The sequence below is a fragment of the Polypterus senegalus genome, chromosome 13 (genome assembly GCF_016835505.1).
Source record: "Polypterus senegalus isolate Bchr_013 chromosome 13, ASM1683550v1, whole genome shotgun sequence".
Classification (NCBI taxonomy): Eukaryota; Metazoa; Chordata; class Cladistia; order Polypteriformes; family Polypteridae; genus Polypterus; species Polypterus senegalus.
Window position 1 is genome coordinate 90,145,911 of NC_053166.1, and position 24,795 is coordinate 90,170,705.

The window sequence follows — 24,795 nt, forward strand, 5'->3', positions numbered from 1 at the left end:
GTGGCTTTCTCCTTGCAACCCTGCCATGCACACCATTGTTGTTCAGTGTCCTCCTGATGGTAGACTCATGAACATGAACATTAGCCATGTGAGAGAAGCCTTCAGTTGCCTAGAAGTTACCCTGGGGTCCATTGTGACCTCACCGACTATTACACGCCTTGCTTTTGGAGTGATCTTTGTTGGTCAACCACTCCTGGGGAGGGTAACAATGGTCTTGAATTTTCCACCATGTGTACACAATCTGTCTGACTGTGGATTGGTGGAGTCCAAACTCTTTAGAGATGGTTTTGTAACCTTTTCCAGCCTGATGAGCATCAACAACTCTTTTTCTAAGGTCCTCAGAAATCTCCTTTGTTCGTGCCATGATGCACTTCCACAAACATGTGTTGTGAAGAGCAGACTTATGGCGCTTTTCCACTGCATAGTACGGCACGACACGGTTCAGTTCAGCTCACTTTTGGGAGGTTTTCCACTGGGAACAGTACCTGGTACCTGGTCCTTTTTTTAGTACCACCTCAGCCGAGGTTCCAAGCGCGCCGAACCGTTACCAAAACGTGACGTGTAAACTCTGCTGTGCACTGATTGGCCGGAGAAAATCGTCATTACTGCGTCACTGGCTATTCTTTTCTTTAAAGGTACACACACGCGGAAGTTTGTGTCCCGTCTCTCCATCACTGGACGCAGTTTGTTGCATAAGTGGATGAATGTTTCTTCAGACATTCGAAAGTTCTCCAGCCACTGAGTGTTTGTAAAACCGGGAACAATCACATCCCACCACTCTGAAGCACGGTTAAATGTCCAAACAGATGGTCTGTTGTGGTGACTTTTTTGCAAAATGTGGAAGATCTGTAATATACAGAATCAGCATTTTAAATTTACACTGGCAGTTAAGTTCATTTTATGCTTTGCAACAGTGATAAAAGTTAGCTAGTGATGTGCTTTTTTTAGATGCTTACCCTTGCGCGTCGTCGAGCTAAAGTGCTGTCGTTGTCTGCGTGTTGTTGTAAAAGTTCCACGGTGTCCTTTTATCCTTTTGTATACAGATTGCTCAAAGGTGGTCAACGTGCCTAGGGCAGAAAGGCCATTTGCATTGGCTGAATATAAAAAGCAAATGGGAAAGGCATATTGCAGGATCTCTTTTTTTATATGCCTGGAAAAAGACTTTAGAAGAGGTTAGTGGATCTGATGATTTAGCACTTTTATATATTTCACAGTACTGTTACATACTGTACATAATAATGCATAATAGTATTAATAGCATAATAGTGTTGATTTTGTTTCGTTTAACTGCAAGTGGATATTAGCTCAGAAGCAGACTCTGATTCTGAAATTGTTGTTACATGTAGGAGCACAATTGAATTCAATCAGGCTGACACTATGTTGAGTTAACATGAAAAAAATAATTTAGGAAAGCAATAAAATGGATGGATGGATATACCGAATGGCCGTATTAATTATCTTAGCCAGAGCTCTTCTGTGCATGATGCTTGCCAATATTTTGGTTCAACAGAGGCTAGCTACTTAGTAAGGTCAGTAGTAGAGATGGTTTTGTAACCTTTTCCAGCCTGATGAGCATCAACAACTCTTTTTGCATGATGCTTGCCAATATTTTGGTTCAACAGAGGCTAGCTACTTAGTAAGGTCAGTAGTTGAGTTTGAAAATACGTTCCTGCATCGTACTTGGACAAACAGTAGGATTTACATTTTAAATGGCACATGTGAATCATTTTGATTATTGTTCAGTTGGTTTATCTGTCAGAAATACTAACAACTTGGGACCTTTCACCAGGCAACATTTCATTGATAAATATTTGTGCAGTAAGGGAAGAATAATATAGGCTGTATAAAATTGTTCAGAATTTTATGCTTTTTCCCCTCAGGTTTTTGAAGCCTATAACCGAAGTACAACCAAACACAAACTAGAAGATGTGGTGTAAGTGTTAATTTGCAAATGTAAGTAATAATGTAAGTAATCTGTAAGCTGGTAATGTGATCAAATCACATGTTTGGGGCAGACCCTTGAGTTCATGATGAGACCAGAGTTTTTGCTCTAAATATATGAAGTTGTAAATGATGTAAGGGTATTGTGAAATATAACAAAATTATCTAGATTATTATAATTTACCATAATTTTAAAAGTCTTTTTTTAACTCCATAATACTTTGAACTAAAGTAGTAATTGTAACTTGTTTCAGAGATGTATCCGGACATTCATCAGCAATTCAAGTTGGACAGGTATTGAAGCAAATGTTACCTCATAATACTTTTTTCTTTCAGTTTTGCTTTGTGTTGGACATTTAAGTTCCCCAAGTCACTTTATTTTTGAGATAGTAATATCTGATACCGAGGAACCCAGCCACAGAGGATGCACAAACCAGTGTGTTTCTTCGTGCCGGTCCCAAGCTCAGATAAATGTGGAGGGATACGTCAGAAAGGGCATCCGGTGTAAAATTTTTCCAAATCCATATGTGGACAGATGATCCGCTGTGGCAACTCCTAACAGGAGCAACCGAAAGAAGAAGAAGAATATCTGATACTGAGGATACTCTGGATCTACCTGAATACAATGTGACTAAGTCCACCTACTAAAGACCTTTGTAGACATTTTTAGATTAGATGAAAAAGAAACTGGCAAGTTGTTTCTAAAATATCAGTAGAATGGTTAACTTACAAAAACATACTTCAGGGGTTTACTTAGGTTGTAAATTACACAAGAAGAATGTTTTAGTGTAAAATGGGTGAAGTTGTCTTTTAACATAAGAATGATAATTTCTCTACAGTAAATATACAAACCATTATTTACCATGTGTTGAAGAAGATGATGAAGAGCCAGATCCTGTAAATTTGGGGAATTTATCAGACACAACCATGTAAGCTGGCATTAATTGACAATGGCAATAGGTTTTCTCTGTACACTTAATGGTAAAAGATTGAATTACTTCTGTGATAATATGTGAAAGCAACCCTTCACTGCACATCAGTGTTGTGCAAAAAATAGAAAACTGTATACTGTCTGGCATTTCACAAATGTAACTCAGTCTTGTTTAATTCTTTCTGGTTGGGTCAAGAAAGTATGACTCTGTTTCTCCTATTTTAGCTTCTTTACACTGGCTGCCTGTCAGTTTTCAAATTGATTTTAAAATCTTGCTGCTAGTTTTTAAATCTTTACATGGGCTCGCTCCTGCCTATTTATCTGAATTGTGTGTTTTACACCAGCCATCCAGAGTGCTTAGATCTTCTGTTCAGTTGTCTCTGGTTGTCCCTTGTACCAAGTGTAAAACCAAGGGGGACAGGACTTTTGCAGCTGCTGCCCCTAACCTGTGAAACTCTTTACCTCGTCATATAAAGAAGTTGTCTACAATTGAACTGTTCAAAATAAGATTAAAAACTCACTTCGATTCACTTGCATTCCGTGACCTTCAGTAATACTGATGGATTCCTCTTTGTGATTATATAACATTAGTTCTATTTATCCATCCCGCTGAATCCGAACACAGGGGTCTGCTGGAGCCAATCCCAGCCAACACAAGGCAGGAAACAATCCTGGGCAGGGTGCCAACCCACCACAGGACACACACAAACGCACAATAGGGCCAATTTAGAATCGCCATTCCACCTAACCTGCATGTCTTTGGACTGTGGGAGGAAACCGGAGCACTCTGAGGAAACCCACGCAGACACAGGGAGAACATGCAAACTCCACGCAGGGAGGACCTGGGAAGCAAACCCAGGTCTCCTAACTGCGAGGCAGCAGCGCTACCACTGCGCCACAGTGCCGCCTATTTCTATTTATTATGTATCTTATTTTATGTTCATATATGTTATTACTATTTATGTTTTATTGTTTATTGTTTTTTCTTTTATTCTATTATTGTAAAGCACTTTGGCCGCAGCATTACTATGTTGTTTTAAATGTGCTATATAAATAAATTGACATTGACATAATTCTAGAGAGGAGGTAAACATTACACTACCTGATATCATTACAAACCTGTCACATTATATTGATCATGGAAGAGTTAGCCGGTTCAACATTGCAAGGTCAAATGTTTAGGGTGGAGCAGTCCAAGGTTTCAAGCGTGCAACGTATTCACAAGCCTGTGACATGCTGGTCAGATTTACTGGTGATGCTTTTGTTTTTGAGGATAGAATTGATACAGGTGGTCCAAGATGAGAATTTCTATCTCTACTAATGAACCATCTTAAAGAACAACCAATTGTTGATGGACTAATAGGACAACATTACTTAGTCTACAACGCAAATTGTATGTATACATAGTGTTGAGATGTGTGACTTGTACTTATATATCACTGATACGCTTTGTTACTGGAACTGTTCCAGAGATATTTAGCAACAACATGCTTAGGTTTGTCTTGATTTTAATGCATCATGAAACATATTTGAATGTATCCAAAAGTAGTTGCTAAATATGTGTGGAACAGTTGAAATAGCATAAAAAGCAATCTGGAATTGTGATTCGAATTGTAAATCACCAAAAAATTTTAAAGTATGAATGACTTTCATTCTCACCTCTCTGGGAGGATGAGTACTTCTTAGCAAGAAAGATGATTGCAATATCAGATGTGCATGGAGACCCAGGTCCGCATTTCCTCTCAGAAGATTTTGTACTGTATCTTTCAGGCCAGCCTTCATTCAAAGCAACAGTGACTGACATAACTGAAGAAGAAATAAAGAAAGTTTTGTGTGTGGTAGGAAAAGCATAATGCTATAGTAGGGCAGGGTTTATTTATTCATTTCTGCAATGCTTTGAGAAAATCATTACTTCCTTGATAACATACACAGAGTAATGCATTTATTGTTCTGTGATTGTACAAGATACAGGGTTAAGCTAGATAAGTAACGGAACAGAGATTTGAGATAACTGTGTATACTGTATAAGCCTCTATTCTTTTTTTGTGTTTTAGATTGACAGTGCTGCTTCTGTCGAAGCTCTGCAAAAATGTACTTTAAGAAATAGCACAATGTTACAGACAGCTGGTTGTCTGAGATATGTGGCTACTATTGAAGGAAAAAGAACAATTGTGTCAGACTACCTCTGATGGTATATTATCAACCGTAACTAATGTGTAATTGACAGGCACCATCATATCCTAGTCTTACAATTTTTGTAAGTTACATTGCCATGTTCAAAGCAAACATGATGTCAGTCTGTAATTCAGTTGTTAGCAAGCAACTTACAACTACTGCATTATTAGTGAAGGACAGTTCCAATAATTTTCAACATATATTATCTCAAAAAGGGTTTATGGTGATGAGACAGGTTCAAAAATGTTTTAGTCGATAGTGATTTTAGGGAAATGTCCTGGCCCTTCTTCAGTTTCCTCATCTCATTTCAAGAGTAGTAAAAGGGGACATGCTGTTCAGGCCTTCAAACCATCTAAAATAAATGATCTAAAACCAGAAACTCAGAAAGGCTTTAAGAGCATACCCCATTGACTAATGTTTAAAGGACACAGTAAAATGCAAAAGCAACACTTTCTCTAATATGAATTGATACAACAAACCATATTTTTGATTTTTGTCAGCAGCAGAGAAATCTTTAAAAAACCTTTGAAAATGACTGGAACTGTCCTTTAAGTATCATGTTTTTTGATATACTGTCCATACACATACACTATGTGATTAGCACTATATAGCAGTGTATTTTGTACTCTTTAGATTTAAAGATGGTCTTTCAGCCCTTCAGTTTTTGACTGCACTGCAGCAGCATCCTACTTTGATGATCCCTGTCCTGTGCCACTCAGAAAAGAAGGTCACTGCTCTTGAGCTTGAGAGACTTTTCAAACCTGACCTCAGTCCATCAGGGAGCAACAGGAGACTCAGAGAAGGACAAACATTAGGCTACTGGGCTGACTATCTTCTTGATTGTGAAGGTTTGCAAAATAGATTACATAATTATTTATTTATTTCACAAGTAGTCAAAAATAATACTAACAATATGCCAAGATGTGCATGAACAATTCTGTTTCCTTACAGAAGGTCAGGCTGCTGTTTGCGTGGAAGATGTTTTCATGTTTGCAATTGAACTAATTTCACTTCCCCCGTCTGGATTGGAACCACTGCCAAGGATTGAGTTCCTGGATGATTCACCATTCCCAATGGAAAATACATGTTCAAACACATTGAAATTGCCACTGTTGGATTCATACAATGCTTTTAAATTACATATGGATTTTGGAATTAAGAATTCTCCAGGATTGGCTGTATTCAAATCAGGTGTGATTGGGTCCACTAGATGTGGATAGGCATGTGCCTTAAATCACTGCAGCTAGAGAACTCGCATCCATCTGCACTGGTGGACACACTTTTGCACTATTATAATTTCATTTTGTAATATAACTGTGCTGCTTTTGTATATATTTGAGATTTTGAAGAAACCACATGTTTAATTACTGTTTATTTAAGCTACAACTTTTTTAATGAGTTCTTGTTTCTATTATGTTACATTTGAACAGTTTCATCAGATCCTGGGATCTGAAAGAGAGATTTCCTGGGAATAAAGCCATATCAAGAGTACTTGAAATTAAACATTTATTTTCCATACTTAAATAATAGTGTAATAAATATTTTATACTTTGCATTACTTTTACTCCACTTTATTTCATTTCACACTTTATTTAAAATAATTTAGGGCAGATGTGGAAGTTTTCCAGTAAAATTTGAAATTCATGGACAGCACAAGTTAATCTTCACACGCTTGAGACACTATTTCATTAATGTATACATTATTAGACCTGTAGTACACAGAACAAATTATAATTGAGCAATTTCTTTAAAATGTATGTACAGTTCTGATGCAGACTCCCAGTTCTCTAGCTTCTGTAGGAGACTGTGCTCCATAACAAAGTCCAAGTACTTCTGCATGTTCAGGTCTCCAGATGAATGCATTGGCTGATTTGATTCAGGGAAAGTATCCAGTTCAGTACATTGAATCCTAAATCCACAGTCTCTGGAGCCAAATCTAGATTGAGAAATGGATCAGAGTCATAGCATTTATTTACATTTAAACTACATAGAAAACAAAAGGTTACTGGGAAATGATAATCCACTACCTGTGTGGCAAGTAGTACAGTTCATTGGGCACTCCTCCAGGACATGATGCGGTTGTAGAAGGGTGAATCCGGTGATTGTTCCACAGAGTCATGCATTCATCCATGTCTTTCTGTATGACATTCTTGAAACAAAATCTTAGCAAGCACTGATGTTCATGACTTCCATTAAAGTGTCCTGCATCTCTGAGGTCTGCAAATAACTCCATCCAGAATTGAGACCTATATAAATAACTGGGTTAAACTTAATATTAATTCTGCCAGTTGCTTAAGCATACCAGTTTATTTACACTTGTGGATCAAGAGATGATATCCAGATAAAGAAAACAAATGTTTACAAGGGACCAGTGTCGGGGTATGTTACTTTTAAAATGAACTTAGTCACATTCCTCATTACTTACAAAAAAAGTAACCAAATATGCTATGTAGTTACTTATAAAATTTAATGCTTTACAAACCGTGCTTTTCCTGTGCATTTTTTTCCTTAAAGTAAGTGATATAAAACCCATACTTATAATAAAAATAAATCTGTTTTCTTGAACTACTTTATTCCTGATTAAGATGATAACATAAACAGAATTCCATTCTATTTATTTATAATGAAGCTTTTAGATCTCTTTATTTTAAGCCTTTGTTATTTCTTAGGATGTCAGTTCTAACATTGGGTTCAGTAGAACATAAACTCCACAAATGCTTATTTTAAATTTAATTGTAGTGGTCAACTACTTCTCAATTAAGAAAATATGTTGTAATATGTGTTGTAAAGAAAATAACATCCATCCTCTTTTTATATTCCCGACCTGAGCCCACTAAGATGCTTTTGCTTCCTGTATTTCACCAGGTACTGCTGCAATAATCACTGGCTCCCTGTGACCCTAAACTGGGCCAATTAAATTTACCCTTCAGCACATGCTGGATGTCACCAAATGACCTGAAGAACCATGGGCACTATGTAACAGCCCCAGAAGGCAATGACTCTGAGAAAAGGGCAGTATTTATAGGAAATAAAGCACTACTACTACTACTACTACTACTAATAATAATAATAATCATTATTATTATTATTATTATTATTATTATTACTAGGGAGTTCCCCCCTGCTCGCAAGCCACTTCACATCTCTGCCGCTCGCATTGTGAAGAGGGGAGCTGAACGCACCCCAAGGAGACATGGTCACTCCTCCTAAACCCCTTCTTAAATGGTGATACAATGGGAAACAAATACAGTTTTTCTTACCTCCTCCTTGCTTGATCAGCTGCTGGTTTGCTGCTGCTGCCGTGCCATGTGATCTACATATCACACTGTGCTTTGAACATTCAAAAGCCAGTCCTACAGCTTGTGTTTTATTTCCAGCCCCAGGTGTGGTTAAATCTTTTGCCGAAGTCCCATCTCAAAAGACGTGAGTTCTTGATATTTTAGTTTATAATTTAAAAGTGGAATAAGAATCTGAAAATCTAACAACATCACATTAAAGATTGGCAAATTCTGAAAAGAATGATACCAAACATATATATGTAGGTTTTAAAATAAGCCTGATTTAAAGTGTGACAAAAAATGTGACATTAAAAACATCACCGTTGCACTTTTAGTCTTAGGATTATATACATATGTTATTTTTGAGTGGCTTAAGTAACGTTAATATTTTTCTTTAGCAAAATAAGTATCGCATTAAGTTACTTGCTACTTTAGAAAATGAAATGACTATGTAACGTAACTTTTAACACATTACCCTAACATTGCAGAGGATAGTAAGTGGCCAGGGATCCTAAATATCGCATTTAGGGGTTGCGTTTAAAATGTTAATCCCATAATTTTTTTAGTGATTAATCAGCAGCCTTAACATAACTTAATACATTTTGTTTATCCTTAACATGCAACACAGGTGTAGGCTAACAGTAATGATGAAGAGCAATACTTCATTTAGGTCACGTAGCTTCCCTTTCTGAATATGGACCACCACGACTCAATATGTTGCTCGTGGATAAGCCATACATGTGGCCAGACATTCCCGAGCAGTAGTAGGCATGCTGGTGACATAGGGTACATTGAATTGCAGCCATAATGCCATTCTCCGTGCTGCAATTGGTCCTCAGTCTCATGGGTACAACACCAAGGTGTCGCACACAAGTTAGGAAATTGTGAGCGATCACTGATGGATTGTTATTTGTATTTGTCAAGCCACAGTACTTTACGTGAAAATTCATCAATGCATCCAGAAATAGTAAATCTGAATGGCTTTAGTTTGCATCAGCATGCCACATATAATTTGGCCCTATCGAGTGGTAGGTTCTTCTTGTAAACCTTCTGCGTGCGCTCCTCTCGCTTCCTTGAGTATTTAGCTCCTGGAGAAAAGGCATAGCATCATCTCTCTTTACTCGCAAATTGTACTTTTGCCGGAGAACTTGCCACATCATTTGGTAGCCAAATAGTTGTCCAGGTCCACGAAGCTCTAACCTGATGGAATTCCTGGCAGCGTTTGTGGAGGAATACTCCTTTCTATGATTTAGCCTGCCTTCTCTAAGTTTAGTTTTAAGGCACCACAAGCTAATGTTTACACCATGTAAAGAGGACATCATGTCAACGATGACATTGTAAGAGTGTCCTTCATTGAAATAGCCTATACAACAATGTATCACATCTTCCTTCTGGGAGTCTCTTTTAGGAAGCCTAAACACTTCCCACAAGAATAAGAAAATGCAAGCCAGCTGGCTAAAATGGTAACCACAAAATGGACAAAGCATTGTCGCCTGGCAGTGCTTAATCGCTACAAACTCCATTCATTGTCCACTCACAAAACACTTTGATTGACACAAAAGGTCAGCACCAAACACTTCCTGTGCATTGTACCTACCCTTTCCGTTTGATTTGCTGCTTGTAAATTTCTTTAGGGTCATTTATAAAATTGTGTTCTGAACTGTTAATTTGTTTTACCGATTGTAAATTTGTTTCGGGAGTTGTAAATTGTTCTCACTATTGTAATTTTTTTTTTCTGAAATGTTAATTTGAATTTCCTTTGTAAATTTGTCTTAACGGTTGTAGATTTGTTTTGCCCTTCTCAGCCACAGTAGGGGTCACAGTACAGAAACTTCAGTAACCCATGTTGTAAATGACATTGCAATATCCTCTGATGAGGGAAATTCCAGAGTAATTATGCTATTCGATTTAAGTGCAGCATTTGACACCATTGGCCATACTATTTTATAACTTAGGCTGTGGAGAAAAGCCAAGCAAAATGACACCTTTTATTGGCTAACTAAAAAGATTACAATATGCAAGCTTTCGAGGCAACTCAGGCACCTTCTTCAGGCAAGATGTAATCACTTAGGCTGGAAAATTATATTGGGGTCACAGGCTATGTGCTTGCCTGGTTAAGTTCTTATTTATCAAATCGATTCCACTACATAGAGAATTCTCCTGAAAGTACTCTTCATTAAACTCATATGGCAAATATTGTATCTTGAAGGATTTGTTTCTCAGACTACTACTGTTTTCATTTTACATGCTTCCACTGGGAACTATCATTAGAAAACATAACATTAATTTTCACTCATATGCAGATGACACCCAATTAATTATACATTTTGTTTAGACCAAAAGACATTTCCCCAATAATGTCCTTAATTAGTTGTGTTTTCTCTGAATATAGAAATGTCAGTTATTGGAGGGGTGGCGCAGTGGTAGCGCTGCTGCCTCGCAGTTAGGAGACCTGGGTTCGCTTCCCGGGTCCTCCCTGCGTGGAGTTTGCATGTTGTCCCCGTGTCCGCATGGGTTTCCTCCCACAGTCCAAAGAAATGCAGGTTAGGTAGATTGGTGATTCTAAATTCTCCTGCGGTGGGTTGGCACCCTGCCCTGTGTTGGCTGGGATTGGCTCCAGCAGACCCCTGTGTCCGGATTCAAGGGGTTGGAAAACTGATGGATAGTTATTGGAGGGAATGATGCTGACACATTTTAACTTATTTGGAATCATTTACTAGTTTTACTGAATCAGTGAGCAATTTACACATTATCTTTGACACTAGCATGTCATTTAAAACACACATTACAAAACAATCTTAAACATGTTTATTCCATCTTAAAAAATGTGTTAAAATTTTTTTCTAAATATGCAAATAATGAGAAACTTAAAAGTATGCATTGATTTCTAGTAGGATTGCCCACTGTAAAATGTTAGTCACTGGCTGTTCAAATAGTTCTTTATGCAGCTTTCAGTTAATTCAAATTGTTGCTGTAACAATTATTACACAAACAAGAAAATAACACATACTGTAACTCCAGTTCTCAAGTTCTTACACAGGCTCTCAGTTTAGGCCTGATTTCAAAAGCCTCATTTTAGCAGCCTTGTTTTTTACTGTTCAAAACCTTAAATGGCCAAGGCTTTTCTTACTTATCTGAACATATCATTGCCTACAAACTAAAGCATATACTGAGATCTCAAGATGTCTGCCTAATCAAGATTCCAGAGATTCATAAAATAACAACGGGAGGCTGAGCTTTTAGTTACAGGGCCCCAAAGCTGTGATCTGCCTGTTAACATAAGAGAGGTCCCATCAGTCTGTGCTTTTAAATCCAGGCTGAAGATCCACTGCTAGTCTAGCACAGGGATTTCCAAATTCTCTGACACCAAGGCTCTCCAAAATGTCGTACCACCTTGTTAGGTCTCCCCACTAATATAAAGCCAATGCTATGAGGTGGGACATGATCTCAGTTTCTGCCAACAGTCCCATACCATGATTTTGGACAATAGCACACCTATTAATCAAAGCAAATGCTTAAATATAGCAGACTATTGATGTGTATACAATCAAACAGCACATGGTATCTCTAGACCATCATATTCAACCCATGGTACTTTATTTATCACCACCTAGAACTGAATTGCTTTGTGCCACCATTTCTTAAGTTTTGAACTCTTTGCCACAAAAAGGTGATATTTCTTTAATTCCTCCTACATAATACTGTTTTGCTGAGATTTGCATTTTTAATTTTTCTTATGTAGGTGCCAAATGCTTTTAAAAGCTACTTTTAATGTAAAAACAGTAGTGTGATTTGATATGTATTAAAAAAGCTTTTCAAGTTTTTACATTTACAAAAGATAGACAGTTACATATAATGCCAGATCCAAAGCTGGAGAAAATAACTCACAAGTTACATACAGTTTATAGTGGGGAAAAAACCTTACAAATGGCCCAGGATATAAAAGCTAAGTAAAATGAGAGCCTCTCAACCACTTATTGCTTAGGAAAATATTTATATGTTAGCTATGAACTGTTTAAATTGAAATGGCAAATTCAAGTTTAGAAATGAACAGCTTATATGTGTTGAGGGACAAAGCACAGTATCATGGAAAGATTACTCAGACTACACACAGTGCACAACTTAAACTGAACACTGTAATTTTCTCAAACTACATAAAGAGAAAACTGAAATTTCAGTGATTGGAAATAATGGATATAATGAGGTTATTAGAAATAAACTTGATGCATTAGGATTAAAAGTCAAGACGGAGGTAAAGAATTTAGGGGTAACTGTTGACTGTGACCTGCATTTTAAATCACATATTAATCAGATCACTAGGACAGCATTTTTTCACTTAAGAAATAGGCCTATAGCAAAAGTTAGACCTCTTATATCATTGAAAGATGCCCAGAAATTAGTTCACGCTTTTGTTTTCAGTTGACTAGATTATTGGACTACTCCAAAAAAGACATAAATCTTTTTGCAACTAGTGCAGAATGCAGCTGCTAGAATCCTAACCAGGAAAAGAAAATCCGAGCAAATCACTCCAGTTTTGATGTCACTACATTGGTTACCTGTGCCATTTAGAATTGACTTTAATATACTGCTTATGGTTTACAAAGCCTTAAATAATCTCGTTTCATCCTATATTTCAGAATGTCTGACACCTTACACTCCAAATCGTAACCTTAGATTTTCAAATGAATGTCTGCTTAGAATTCCAAGAACTAAACTTAAAAGAAGTGGTGAGGCGGCCTTCTGCTGTTATGCACCTAAAATCTGGAATAGACTGCCAATAGGAATTCGCCAGGCTAATACAGTGAAGCACTTTAAAAAAACTGCTAAAAACACATTACTTTAACATGGCTTTCTTATAGCTTCATCTTAGTTCAATCCTGATGCTCTGTATATTCAATTAATTACCATCATTATTTATGGTTGCTCCAAAATGCGTACTAACCCCTACTTTCTCTTCTGTTCTTTTTCCGGTTTTCTGTGGTGGAGATCTACACCACCACCACCTTATCAAAGCACCATGATGTCCCTACATTAAAGGCCAGAAGTCCACGTGACCGTCATCATCAAGTCCTTTCATCAGAACCCCGAATACAATGAGGACTGATCGATGTCATTTATGTTAGGTAGAATGCCTGGAGGGGGCTGGGCGGTCTCATGGCCTGGAACTCCTGCAGATTTTATTTTTTCTCCAGTCGTCTGGAGTTTTTTTTGTTGGTTTTACTGTCCTCCCTGGCCATCAGACCTTACTTTTATTCTATGTTAATTAGTGTTCTCTTATTTTAATTCTTATTTTGTCTTTTATTCTCTTTCTTCATCATGTAAAGTACTTTGGGCTACATTATTTGTATGAAAATGTGCCATATAAATGCATTTTGTTGTTGTTGTTGTTGCTGCATGTTCAGTAGGCGGGCTAACTACCATGCTGGCAGGTGTTTCTTGGTTAGTGCGAGAGCAGCAAACAATAGAATATACCATTTTCTACATTAATGTCTCTTTATTTCCACACCAGGATGCATTTATTTTGTTTAAACATGAGCATTGTAATTTTTTTTCCATGAACCAGAAGTAGCACATAAGTTTCCATTATGAATTTTTCAAATTTAGCATGGTCCTCCTCAGTGGTAAGTAAAAAAGAGCAGACATTAGAAAAACTGAGATGATCAGTGGCTTCAGTAACTCTAAACAGAATAGATGTAATTTACTCAACAGAACTTTTATCAATAAAAATTTTGGTATTGATGAGTGTATAATGGCACATTTTCATACCTGGATCTGGTACAGTTGTGCTCTCTTTAGTGGCTACCATTTAATCTGAGTGTTCTGTGTGTAGTATTTGAAAAACAGTCAATGTGCATAAATAAAATTAATTTTGCAAATAAAATGACCTTTTAAAAAGTAAGTGTGCTAAACAAAATATTTTTTAAAAATTGACTAAACTTGAAAAACAGTTAATTATTTTATTCAAATTACTTATTGTAACAAAAGAATGCCGGAAGCAGGACTTGTAGCATTCATCATCCCAGTTGTGCCATTTGACAACACAGCCCTCATGATCCTTGCTGATGTGCCCTCATCACCAACTGACTAAAGTGAGGGAGAAGACCATGCTGCAGTTTGAACAAGCTTTTACGCCATTACAAGGATTTGGAAGTAGACAGGGGCGTCTGCAAAGCCTGCAAAGTTACATGCTCTTCAAACTGGTGTGGCAAAACTTGAGGAGTCCTTTTAAGGATAGCGAGTCACCTCAAAGAGACCTGTAAAGAGCAAAGCTCGATTTGGTATATGTAAAATATGTTATACTAGCCAACCCGCATAATCAGGCCACTTTTTAAATGATTTTTAAGCACAGAGGAAAAAATAAACATTTGAAAAATCCGTAATTTAATAAACCACCAAGAAAAGTAACATTGCAACAATGCACGCTATGAACCAACATGCAATTGTCCGTGACTGAAAACCGGAGGAGTGCCGTCGCGCCTTCTCCTTCCAAAGCGAAGCTCGTTCAGTACGCACTGCCTGCTTATGTGCCCGCCCCCAAATCCCTACCTGAGTCGCTATCGTCTGTGTACAGTCCACACGCACCTGTGAGTCACGTTGACTGTTAATTTTCCAAACACCGCCTCAGTCGGTTTCCACGTTGAATTTTCATTGTTCTTTGCGGTTCCGGCTGCTTTTTTATATATAATCCACCAAGTCACACAAACATGGAGGGGGGGTTTACAAAGGGTAGGGATGTAATCAGTATCAGTGCAAGTGTAGGACCCGCACGTACTGGGAATTTCTCGTTCGTGGGGAACAATTGCAAGCCACGGTCTCCATCACGAAGGGTGTTCAACGGCTTACCTACGTCTCCCCGCGCCGGGTAGACACATGTTGATCCATTCAGTGTAGCGCGCGTGCAGTACCGGACATACAAGTGCATCACAGACCTGTTAATGCTCAATCTCACGTGGCTGAAAGCCACTTGTCCCTCTAAGAATTTGGACGCCGACCGCTGTTGGGTCTTGTAACTATTTGGCAGGCGGGAGTCTCGTTCATTTTCGGAAATAACCAGCCAAATCGCTCTACCAACTAAGAACTGCCATGGACCACCACCCACTGAATCGAGAAAGAGCTATCAATCTGTCAATCCTGTCCGTGTCCGGGCCGGGTGAGGTTTCCTGTGTTGAGTCAAATGAAGCGAAAGGCTTCACACCTGGTGGTGCCCTTCCGTCAATTCCTTTAAGTTTCAGCTTTGTAACCATACTCCCCCCTGAACCCAAAGACTTTGGTTACCCGGTTGGCTGCTCTGTTGCGAGGCCTGCATTGGTGAAGCAGGTGAGACGGTAATGAAACAGAGGCACAGGGCTTATTGGTTTTTAAAGACTGCTTACTTCATTGGGTTTTAACCAATGCACGGAACGAACCAACACACAATCGTCTGTGTGGCGCGGAGGGTGGAACGGGAGGAGAGGAGAAGGACATCCACTCCGCTCCCTCCGTCATGTTAGTCTGCTGATTTCTCGTTCAGTAAGACCAAGACACCCAACCACGGTAGTAGCAAGGTGGGAGGGGGGTGTATACAAAGTGCAGGAGCATCTAAGATGACGCATGTTTGTCGCAGATGCGAATTGCTGTATGTAGCGTGTAAAACAGTTTGCTATGGTCACACGGTCGTGCGTCATAACCGAAAACTCGTTTTTTAAAGACTGCTTACTTCATTGTGTTCTAACCTCAGTTGTAAAGGAATGTTTTAAGGATCCCATGGGATACCCCTTGCAAACCGTTTTACACGCTGCATATTCACCTCCGCGAGAAACATGCCTCTATGTACAGTCAGCGTGGGTCGGAGCTGCATGTTGCCTCTACGACAGACAAATATAAATGACACCATTTTCTGTGTCATCGCGTCTGAGTTGGTGGGCGTGGCTCTGTGAGTTGTCATCGTATCCATTGGTCTTGGAGTTGGTGGGCGTGGCTCCTTCCTGTGTGCGCTATAGGTGTCTCACTTGTCGGCGGCTTAGTGAATCCACGCCCCTTCCAGCGTGCTTTCCATGGTCGTCTTGCCTTAGTGAATTATATATATAGAAGTTTTGAAACAGTCACCAACACACACTCCGACATAACAACTGTGATAGTAGAAGTCTCTTTCTTTACACACGTTTTATAATATTTTTATTTGCTTGTACATGAGGATAGATTGACGCACCTGTTGGGTTAGTGTGGGTTTCTACAGCGCAAGGCTTAGTGACTTCTGCATTTACCTGACATGAACATTGACAGTTGCTGCATCTAATGACCAATTCACATTGTCATCACTATCATTTGATTCCGCTAATGGCTCAACTACAGCTTGTTCTAAAACTGACTTTAGATAGATAGATAGATAGATAGATAGATAGATAGATAGATAGATACTTTCACATAATCCAGCAGCAGTATACCAATACAAAAAAACAATATTAAAGAGTAACAAAAATGCATGTAAAAGTAGACTTTACAGCGTCTCGCTTACATGACATTGTGTTTTGGTTGAAGGGTCTCTTCCCCAGTCATGAATATTGATGAATTAGGCTTCAGTTGCAAAACACAGAAAATATTCTTGACGTTTTTGCAGCATGAGGTTATTTTACCCTCTAGATGGCAGCAGAATACTGTTCTCAAGCATATTTCAGGGTTAAAAATGTAAAGCAGATTGTTAAACATCACCATAAGTCTGATTGATACTTAATGGTAATTACATGGAATTCAGAGGCTGGGTCACACTAGGGGGGGTATTTTCCATACGTCGCTTAAATCATCCAAGATCAGGTGCCTCATCTTGGATAAGTTAATGCCGGTGACACTCATCCGGGATAGGTCAGTTTTACAAACGCAGCGGTGTAGTAGATTAGTCTAGCTGGATCTAATCATCTTAGATGATTGCGCGCGCCCGCCCTGATTGAAAAGCCCATATATATTGAGTCTAGAAAACATGATCAGCAAGTCTCAGGCTGTGACAAAATGACGAAAGAACGGGAGCATTCTTTCACACCACCGGAGCAGGACCTGTTACTCGAAGGATATGAAGAATTTCAAGATTTAATATGCACAAGGGGTAACACTACAAAGGCAGCCCAAACTAGAAAAGATGGTTAGCAAAAAGTGGCAGACGAATTAAACGCGTAAGTAGTGTGCATTGTATTTACTGAATGCAGCGTTTCATTTCCTATGTGTCCCATTAATTATTATTTAATATGTCATAATTCCAGATCAAACGTGAGCACAAGGAGAACATGGGAACAGGTTAAAGTGAAGTATAAGAATATACTTCAAACTGGCAAATATTGGTATATAACTATTTAAAGAATTGTTGACATAAAGGATCATATATAATAGAAAAAACATTCATTTGAAAGCTAATAAGAAGAAGGCAGACAAGCAAAAAACAAGTGGAGGTCCACACGGTCCAGACCTAACCCCTGCAGAAGAGTTGGCTGTCCAGCAAAATGCCCATCGCCCGGTTTCTGAGGGCATTCCGGGGGAAGCTCCTCCTCAGAACCAGTGGCAGGATTCAGTGGTAACTTAATTTCAGGTAAAAGATGGTCATTGCATATATTTTGTCCTCAATGTGTGCCATAGGTATGTCCCATTTAGCCCTCTTTTTGTTTTTTTGTTGGGTCAGTTGCAGGGAATGTCATATCCCTAGAACCTGTGTCTGACCACCGAGCTATTGACGAATGTCAAATATTTGATGAAGACACTGTGTCTGATTTTTTCATCAGGGGGAGAGGTAAATGTTCCAAATGTTTGAACAAACTCCACTCTGATCAGTCCCATGTGCTAATTGTGATATAACTGTGTTGCAGGAGCCTGTAGCCAGCACACATGTACCTTTTGGAAGATCCACATCAAAAAAAGGAGATGGTGAGGTTGGTTGAGCCATCTGTTGTACTTGATACAAAATAATTCAAAATGATATACTGTGTATACAATATAGAGGAAAAAAGGCATTTGTAATTGTATATTTATTTGCAGAAAAATGTAAGGGCTCTACACAAGAGATATCTTCAGCAGAAAGTCAAGTACAGAAAACTAAAAATGAGGAAAATACAGCAGGACATGGAACTTCATGAACTGAAGACAACCAAAATGAAGTTGCAGACAAAAATACTAGAAAAACAATTGGTAACAAAATTCTCTTCTCTTTCCCATGATGTGTATGCGTGAGTGTATCTTTAAATTATGTTCTCCTCCTTACAGGCTGAAGGTCCATAATAATAATAAATCAGTTTTGTGTGAAATCACTGTTGTCTTTTTCATTGAAAATGTTAGGCCACAATTCTGTCTCTGGCAGCTCTGCCACTGGTTTGCTCAAGGTGCACTGGGTCAAGGTCATCATCAGGCTGCACCAAAACCTCAGGGACTCTCTCTTTTCTGATGAATGCTATGTTGTGTAAGACAGAGCATGCAACAATTATGTCACATGCTCTGTCTGGTGCAACCCTCAGCCTTTTTAGACATTGAAATCTCTCCTTCAGGTGGCCAAAGGTCATTTCAATTCGTGCCCTTGTCCTAGACAGAGCTGCATTATATCGAGTTTGTGGCCCAGGGTTGGGGTCAGGAAACGGGGTCATTAGAAAATTCCAACAGGCATATCCCCTGTCCCCAAGCAGGATTCCATCATGATGACCTGTGGAATATGCAAAAATTGTGAATACAATACACACATCACCATTATTAATAATTAGATTATTACCTTGTTCAAATGTCCGATACAGGTGTGACTCCTTAAAAATTCTAGAGTCATGAACAGACCCTGGCCATTTAGCCTCCACATTTGATACAAGGTAGGATGCATCACAGATCATCTGAGAATTGATTGCATGTACAGTAGGTCAAACAATTTTACTGTCAACATACCTATTGGCTATTTTCAACTCTTTGAAAAAGTGACATTACCTGCACGTTAATACTGTAGAAGCCTTTTCTGTTCACGTAATCTGGCTCATTTTGACCTGATGGGGCCTTTATTCGGATCTGCGTACAATCCAGTGCCCCAATCACATTTGGAAATCCTAGGTAATGAGAATGTTAGGCTGATTGTGAGATTCTTTGTGGAACTGTGGGTGTTTTTTCCTGTATATTGCCTACCTGCATTGGCATGAAACGCCTCTTTTATGGTCTGCACACACCGGTGTCCAGGAAACACTATGAAAACCCGAAGAAATGTTTCAGAGCCAAACAGACTTTACGAATTGCCTGGCCAACTGCACTTTTCGATAGATGTTCCACATCGCCTACAGTATATAAACAAAGTGCCATGGCAAGAAACCTCAAAGCAATGCATACTGTCTGTGTGGTTGTGAGAGACTGACTTCGCCAAGTTTGACTTCGAATATAAGGAGCTAATAAATCTTTGAGGTACAATATTCCCCTCGGCTAAAGCGGTATCTTTCGAAAAGAATTTCCTCCGGGAGCAATAAAGGATCTTGCCGATCACGCAAAACCCTCTCTACAGTATATGAAATTCTCTTTGTATAATTTGTGCACCGATATCAATTGGTCGCTCATTCATGAACGGCAAAGCCATGACTGGATGAATTCCACGCACCGTCACCGATTACGTGTGTGAGCTAATCCTTGTTTACATAGAACAAACCTGCTCCGAGCAGGTTTGAGGATTAGGATGTGTTGCTATGACAACACTTCCAGCAAGAGATTTGAAAAACCAACAGATCCAGGATCAGGCCAAATCATCAACAATTACATCCGGCTAAGCGAGTAATCCATGTACGAAAATTACCCCCCCAGGGGTTAATGGCAAGGAGGATAATGAAAATAAGTATTGTAATGATACTTGATTAGTAAGGTCTATTAATGGACACGTACAATATGATTAGTAATTTCTTGTGTGCATAGAGTGCAGTAAGAAAAATCCTGGTGGTTTTTGTCTAAAAAAGCTTGTGTAAAAGGTAATGCCTCCCAGCACTGCCTGCAGCAGCGAGATCCTGAGAGTGTCATCATGGCTTGGCCTGCCACTTATTGCGTGTCATCCAAATGCCTCTCCTTCACATAGCAACCTATGCCATTTGGTTTCCAATTGTTTCCATTTTCTGCATCTATTTTTACTTATAGCCAAATCTTATCTCTCCAATACTAGATTCAATGCAGGAAACCACCCTAGAAGGAACACCTACACTCTCTCATAATAACACATATTTGTAGTCACCAATTGATAAAAAAAAGGTATGTCTTTGAACGTGGGAGGAAACCAGATGTCAATAAAGGAAGCTGAAATAAATTTGAACTAAACATACAAACTCCACATTACTGGGCAAGGAATCAAATACAGACTTTTAGAATGAGGCACAACTATAGTTATGTAGCCGACTCAATGGAAAGACTATAGAACTGCACTGGTGGATGCCAGGTTATGACTAACTGATAAGTCTCAGGCATATCAGTTAAATAATTTTAACTTCACATTGCCCTTTTTAGGGATGACAGATTTGGGAGGATATATCGCCAACTTTACATTTCGTCACACTGAACAGGCATAAGTCAAGTTTAGGAATCTCAAAAGAGTGAAATAAATTGTCAGACACTAATAAAAACATTCTTTATTTCATTAACTTATATCTTTATAGAATTATGGATTTTAATAAAATGGAAAAATTCCCACATATGATTGTTGACTTGAAAAATAGTCAATAAAGGAGTCATGATTCTTTCATCCGTGATGAAAAAAAACATATTTGTTGTGTCTACTGCGTGCCCTTTGTACACTACAGGTTGAGAATAAATACTGGATTTTAAATCAGACATTGAGGCTGATGTACAGTATGTATATCTCCTGGCATGTTGTATATTTGTATGTAAGAATGTATTGCTTGCATATGTAATTCAAATTTGCATTTCAAAGCATCACAAATACAAAAAAAAAACATTTTCATGGCCCAAATATTGACATTTGACCTATAAATGTGCTAATCTATAAATAACACAAAGCTGATATGAGCGCCGACAAAACCGCTAACTGGTTTTCGACAAATGTGCGGCGACAAAATTGCGAGAGAGGCCAAGAGAGTGGGGCGCGTACGTGCGCATTATGTACACATTATGAGCTAGGTTATAACTGTTATAACTGCTGATGGCATGCCACAAACAACTCAGTCGAGGGTTGGCATAACGTGTCGTATACAAAGCGGAATTACTAGCAGTCAGGCAGCCAGCAAGTCTAAATACGCTCAACTATCAAGACATCTTGCTGCAATTCTTCCTACATATGCAGGGCGTAATCTTAAGGACTATCTGCGTGCCGTGTCTCGTAATATTGACTTCTAAAATAAACATTATTATATATGCTTTAAACTAGTAATTCCTATTTAATGAAACTTTCGCGATTTTGTCTGCGCGATTTTGACTCTGCGTTTTAATGGGAGCTATTTTGTCGGCGCTCATATGTCTATTGCACAAATGTCGGGTCACTATTACTTATTTAGTTAAAAAGATGAAATTTGATACAATTGTACATCTAAGACATCTGCTAAGAAAAGACATTTCGATATATCAGTGTTTAGGGGTAAAAATCCTCTCATAATAGAACAACTAAATAATCCTCAAATCTCAAAAATGCCTTGACTGATTTGTTTGAGACATGGAAACATAGAAACAAGAAAGATAACCAACATGTGTGATATTATTTATGCTGTAGTGAGTGGGATATCCTAATGTATCATGTCCCTTTTTCACCACAGCATTGACAAGTGATTGCAGAAGTGAAGTGAAAGGAATATTCCGCAAACCTCAACGAAGACGTGCTTACCAAGTGCTACAGTCTGAAGTGCATGCAATGGACTGTGGCTATAAACTTAAATGGGAAGGAGAGAGAAAGAAGTACAGGATGAAGTGCAGTTCTTGAGTATAAGCAGTAAGTAAATAAATAATCTCAGAAACTCCCCAGGGAGATTTTTAGGATTTTCAGATATGAAAGTCTTAGTCCCCTCTGTTTGCTATTTTCTCACATGGTCTTACTTAAATAAAAACATTAAAAAATGGAAGAACTTTGGGCTTCCATGCAATAAGCAGGCGCTGAATAAAACATGACAGACAAAAAAATTAGGGAATTAATGCTATAATTCTTGTGTATTCATGCAAAAAAGATCAAAAGATTGCCACACTGTGCACTCACTATAGGCTAGTTCCAACTCCTTATGATGTGATACAAATGTTCCGTAGCCTTAGCGGCTCAACCAGTCAAGTTTGCACAATTGATCCAGTAGGACTGGTATATACTGTAGTACATACATACTGTATACAATAAAAATACCCCCCAATGCAGGGACTACAATTCCCATCAGTCAATTAACTGTGCCTGATGATTTGAACAACACTGACAAGGTTCAATTATGAGCACCAATAAACATAGCATGCCATCAAAGATAGTAACTGCTGGGTTTTCTTCCCCAACCACTTTGGAACTAACAGGTTAATTGTCTCTCTTTCTCTGAATTATTTATCTTAAGAGTGGTTTTGTTTTTTTCCTCATTTTGGATTGTGTTGCATTTACAAAATATATTTTTGTCCCTGTTTATTTGAATCTGGACCCTTTTCTTAGATAAATATCCAGTGATCAGTAATTCTGTGGAAGAAAATTCCTTGTTAATGAGAGAAGACAGAGAAGAATGATCACACATGCATAAATAACTGTGTTTTACCACAGTGTTGGACATTATGGCGTCTCTAGCTGCATGTTAGATCTTGAAGCAGATGGCCTTACAGCAGCTGAAATTCACCATTGTCTCCTCTCCTGTCAGGAAAACAATGGTATAGTCGATGTATAAGCACCAATACTGGATGGCTGAAAAATGGAAAAACATCCCCTGGCTCGACACACCTCAATTTCTGCCATGAGAATTTGACATAAACAACATGAATCCGGCATATCCTGTGTCAAAAGTTCAGGTGAAGGTGGTGAATAATTTGAAGAGCATTTTACTGGCATAATTCAAGATTCTGAGCATCAGCTTAACAACACCATTAATACATTCATCTTTTTGCGGACACAATACACCGTTTTCAAATGATACAGATTCTTTCAGTTGGATAATGGGCCCTGTCACGAAGCATGCATCATCTTGGGCTGCTTCAATAAATGTAACAGTGACTTCAGTTTACACCAGTGGCTTCCATCCCCAGATCTCAATTGAGTGAGTCACCTTTTAATGAGTCGGGCAATAAATTGGGACTGTATTATGCTATCAAGTCAACATGGACCAAAGTTTTAAAAAGAATGTTTTACAAAACTTACTGAATAAATGCCCTGAAGAGATCAGGCTAATGTGTAGGCAAAAGGGTATCTTACCTACTACTAGGTTAGGTAAAGTTTTGGTATGTGTATTATTTATAAAACACTGAATAAGCAACGGCAGCACAGTTGTGGTGCTGCTGCTTTGCAGTAAGGAGACCAGGGTTTGCTTCCCTGGTCCTCTCTGTGTGGAGTTTAGGTTATCTCTGCGTCTGCATGGGTTTCCTCATTCAGCCCAAAGACATTCAAGATAGGAGGATTGACCTGTGCGTGTTTGCTATGCAACAGACTGGTGCCCAGTTTGCTCCTGCCTTGTACCCTATGCTGGCTGGGATAGGCTCCAGCACTACCTGTGACCCTGTTCAGGACAAAGAGGGTGAGAAAGTTACTGAATGAATAAACAACTTCAGCATAACAATTAGTTTATTATTCAGAAGAGGTAACTTTCACAAAAAAGAATGATCCATAAAAAAATAACTGCAGTACAATGCCATAGAAATGCTGCTTGTGTGGTGGCATAGGGGTTATCACTGATGTCTCATTGGTCCACAGTATTAGGTTCAAATTACACTGTGATGTTTACATGTTCTCCCAGCGTCCACTTGGTTTTCTCCTAGACTCCACAGATGTGCATACTAGGTTCACTACTTACATGACATGCTGTGGAGTGGCACTCATGCCATGATTGTTCTCTGCCAATCACCACATGCCTCTTAACTGACTGTAAATTGGCTTAAGAATGTTTAAAAACTGATGAATTGCTCATTGTCTATATAAACAGAACATGGGTAACTTGGACATGGGTATCATTTCACAAGACGAATCACACACAAATAGAGGTGAGAAAAAAATCAACTCTACAAATTGCAATTTTTGAGAATGTTTATCAAAGCTTAATAGCTGACACAGATAAACAATGTACCATTTGAGGAGTTAAATGTAATATATCCAACTGAATTACATTATTAAATTTGCATCATCATGCACACAAAGGTACACTGTCCTCCTTAATGTTTGGGACAATGGCACTTTTTTTTTTTTTTTACCCCTCTGCTCCACAGTTTAAAATTACAAATCAAACTTGAAGTGCAAATTGCAGACTTTAAGTGTATGTGCACATTTTTGGTCCCACCATGTAGAAATGACAACACTTTTGTACATGGTCCCCCCATTTCAGGGCACCAAAATGTTTGGGACAATTG

At 38.6% G+C, this 24,795-nt stretch overlaps 1 pseudogene; it reads left to right on the forward strand.

The window, feature by feature from the left end:
• LOC120543318 overlaps positions 1-6,267 on the forward strand; it is a 35,130-nt pseudogene extending 28,863 nt beyond the window's left edge.
• The last annotated feature ends 18,528 nt before the right edge of the window (positions 6,268-24,795 follow it).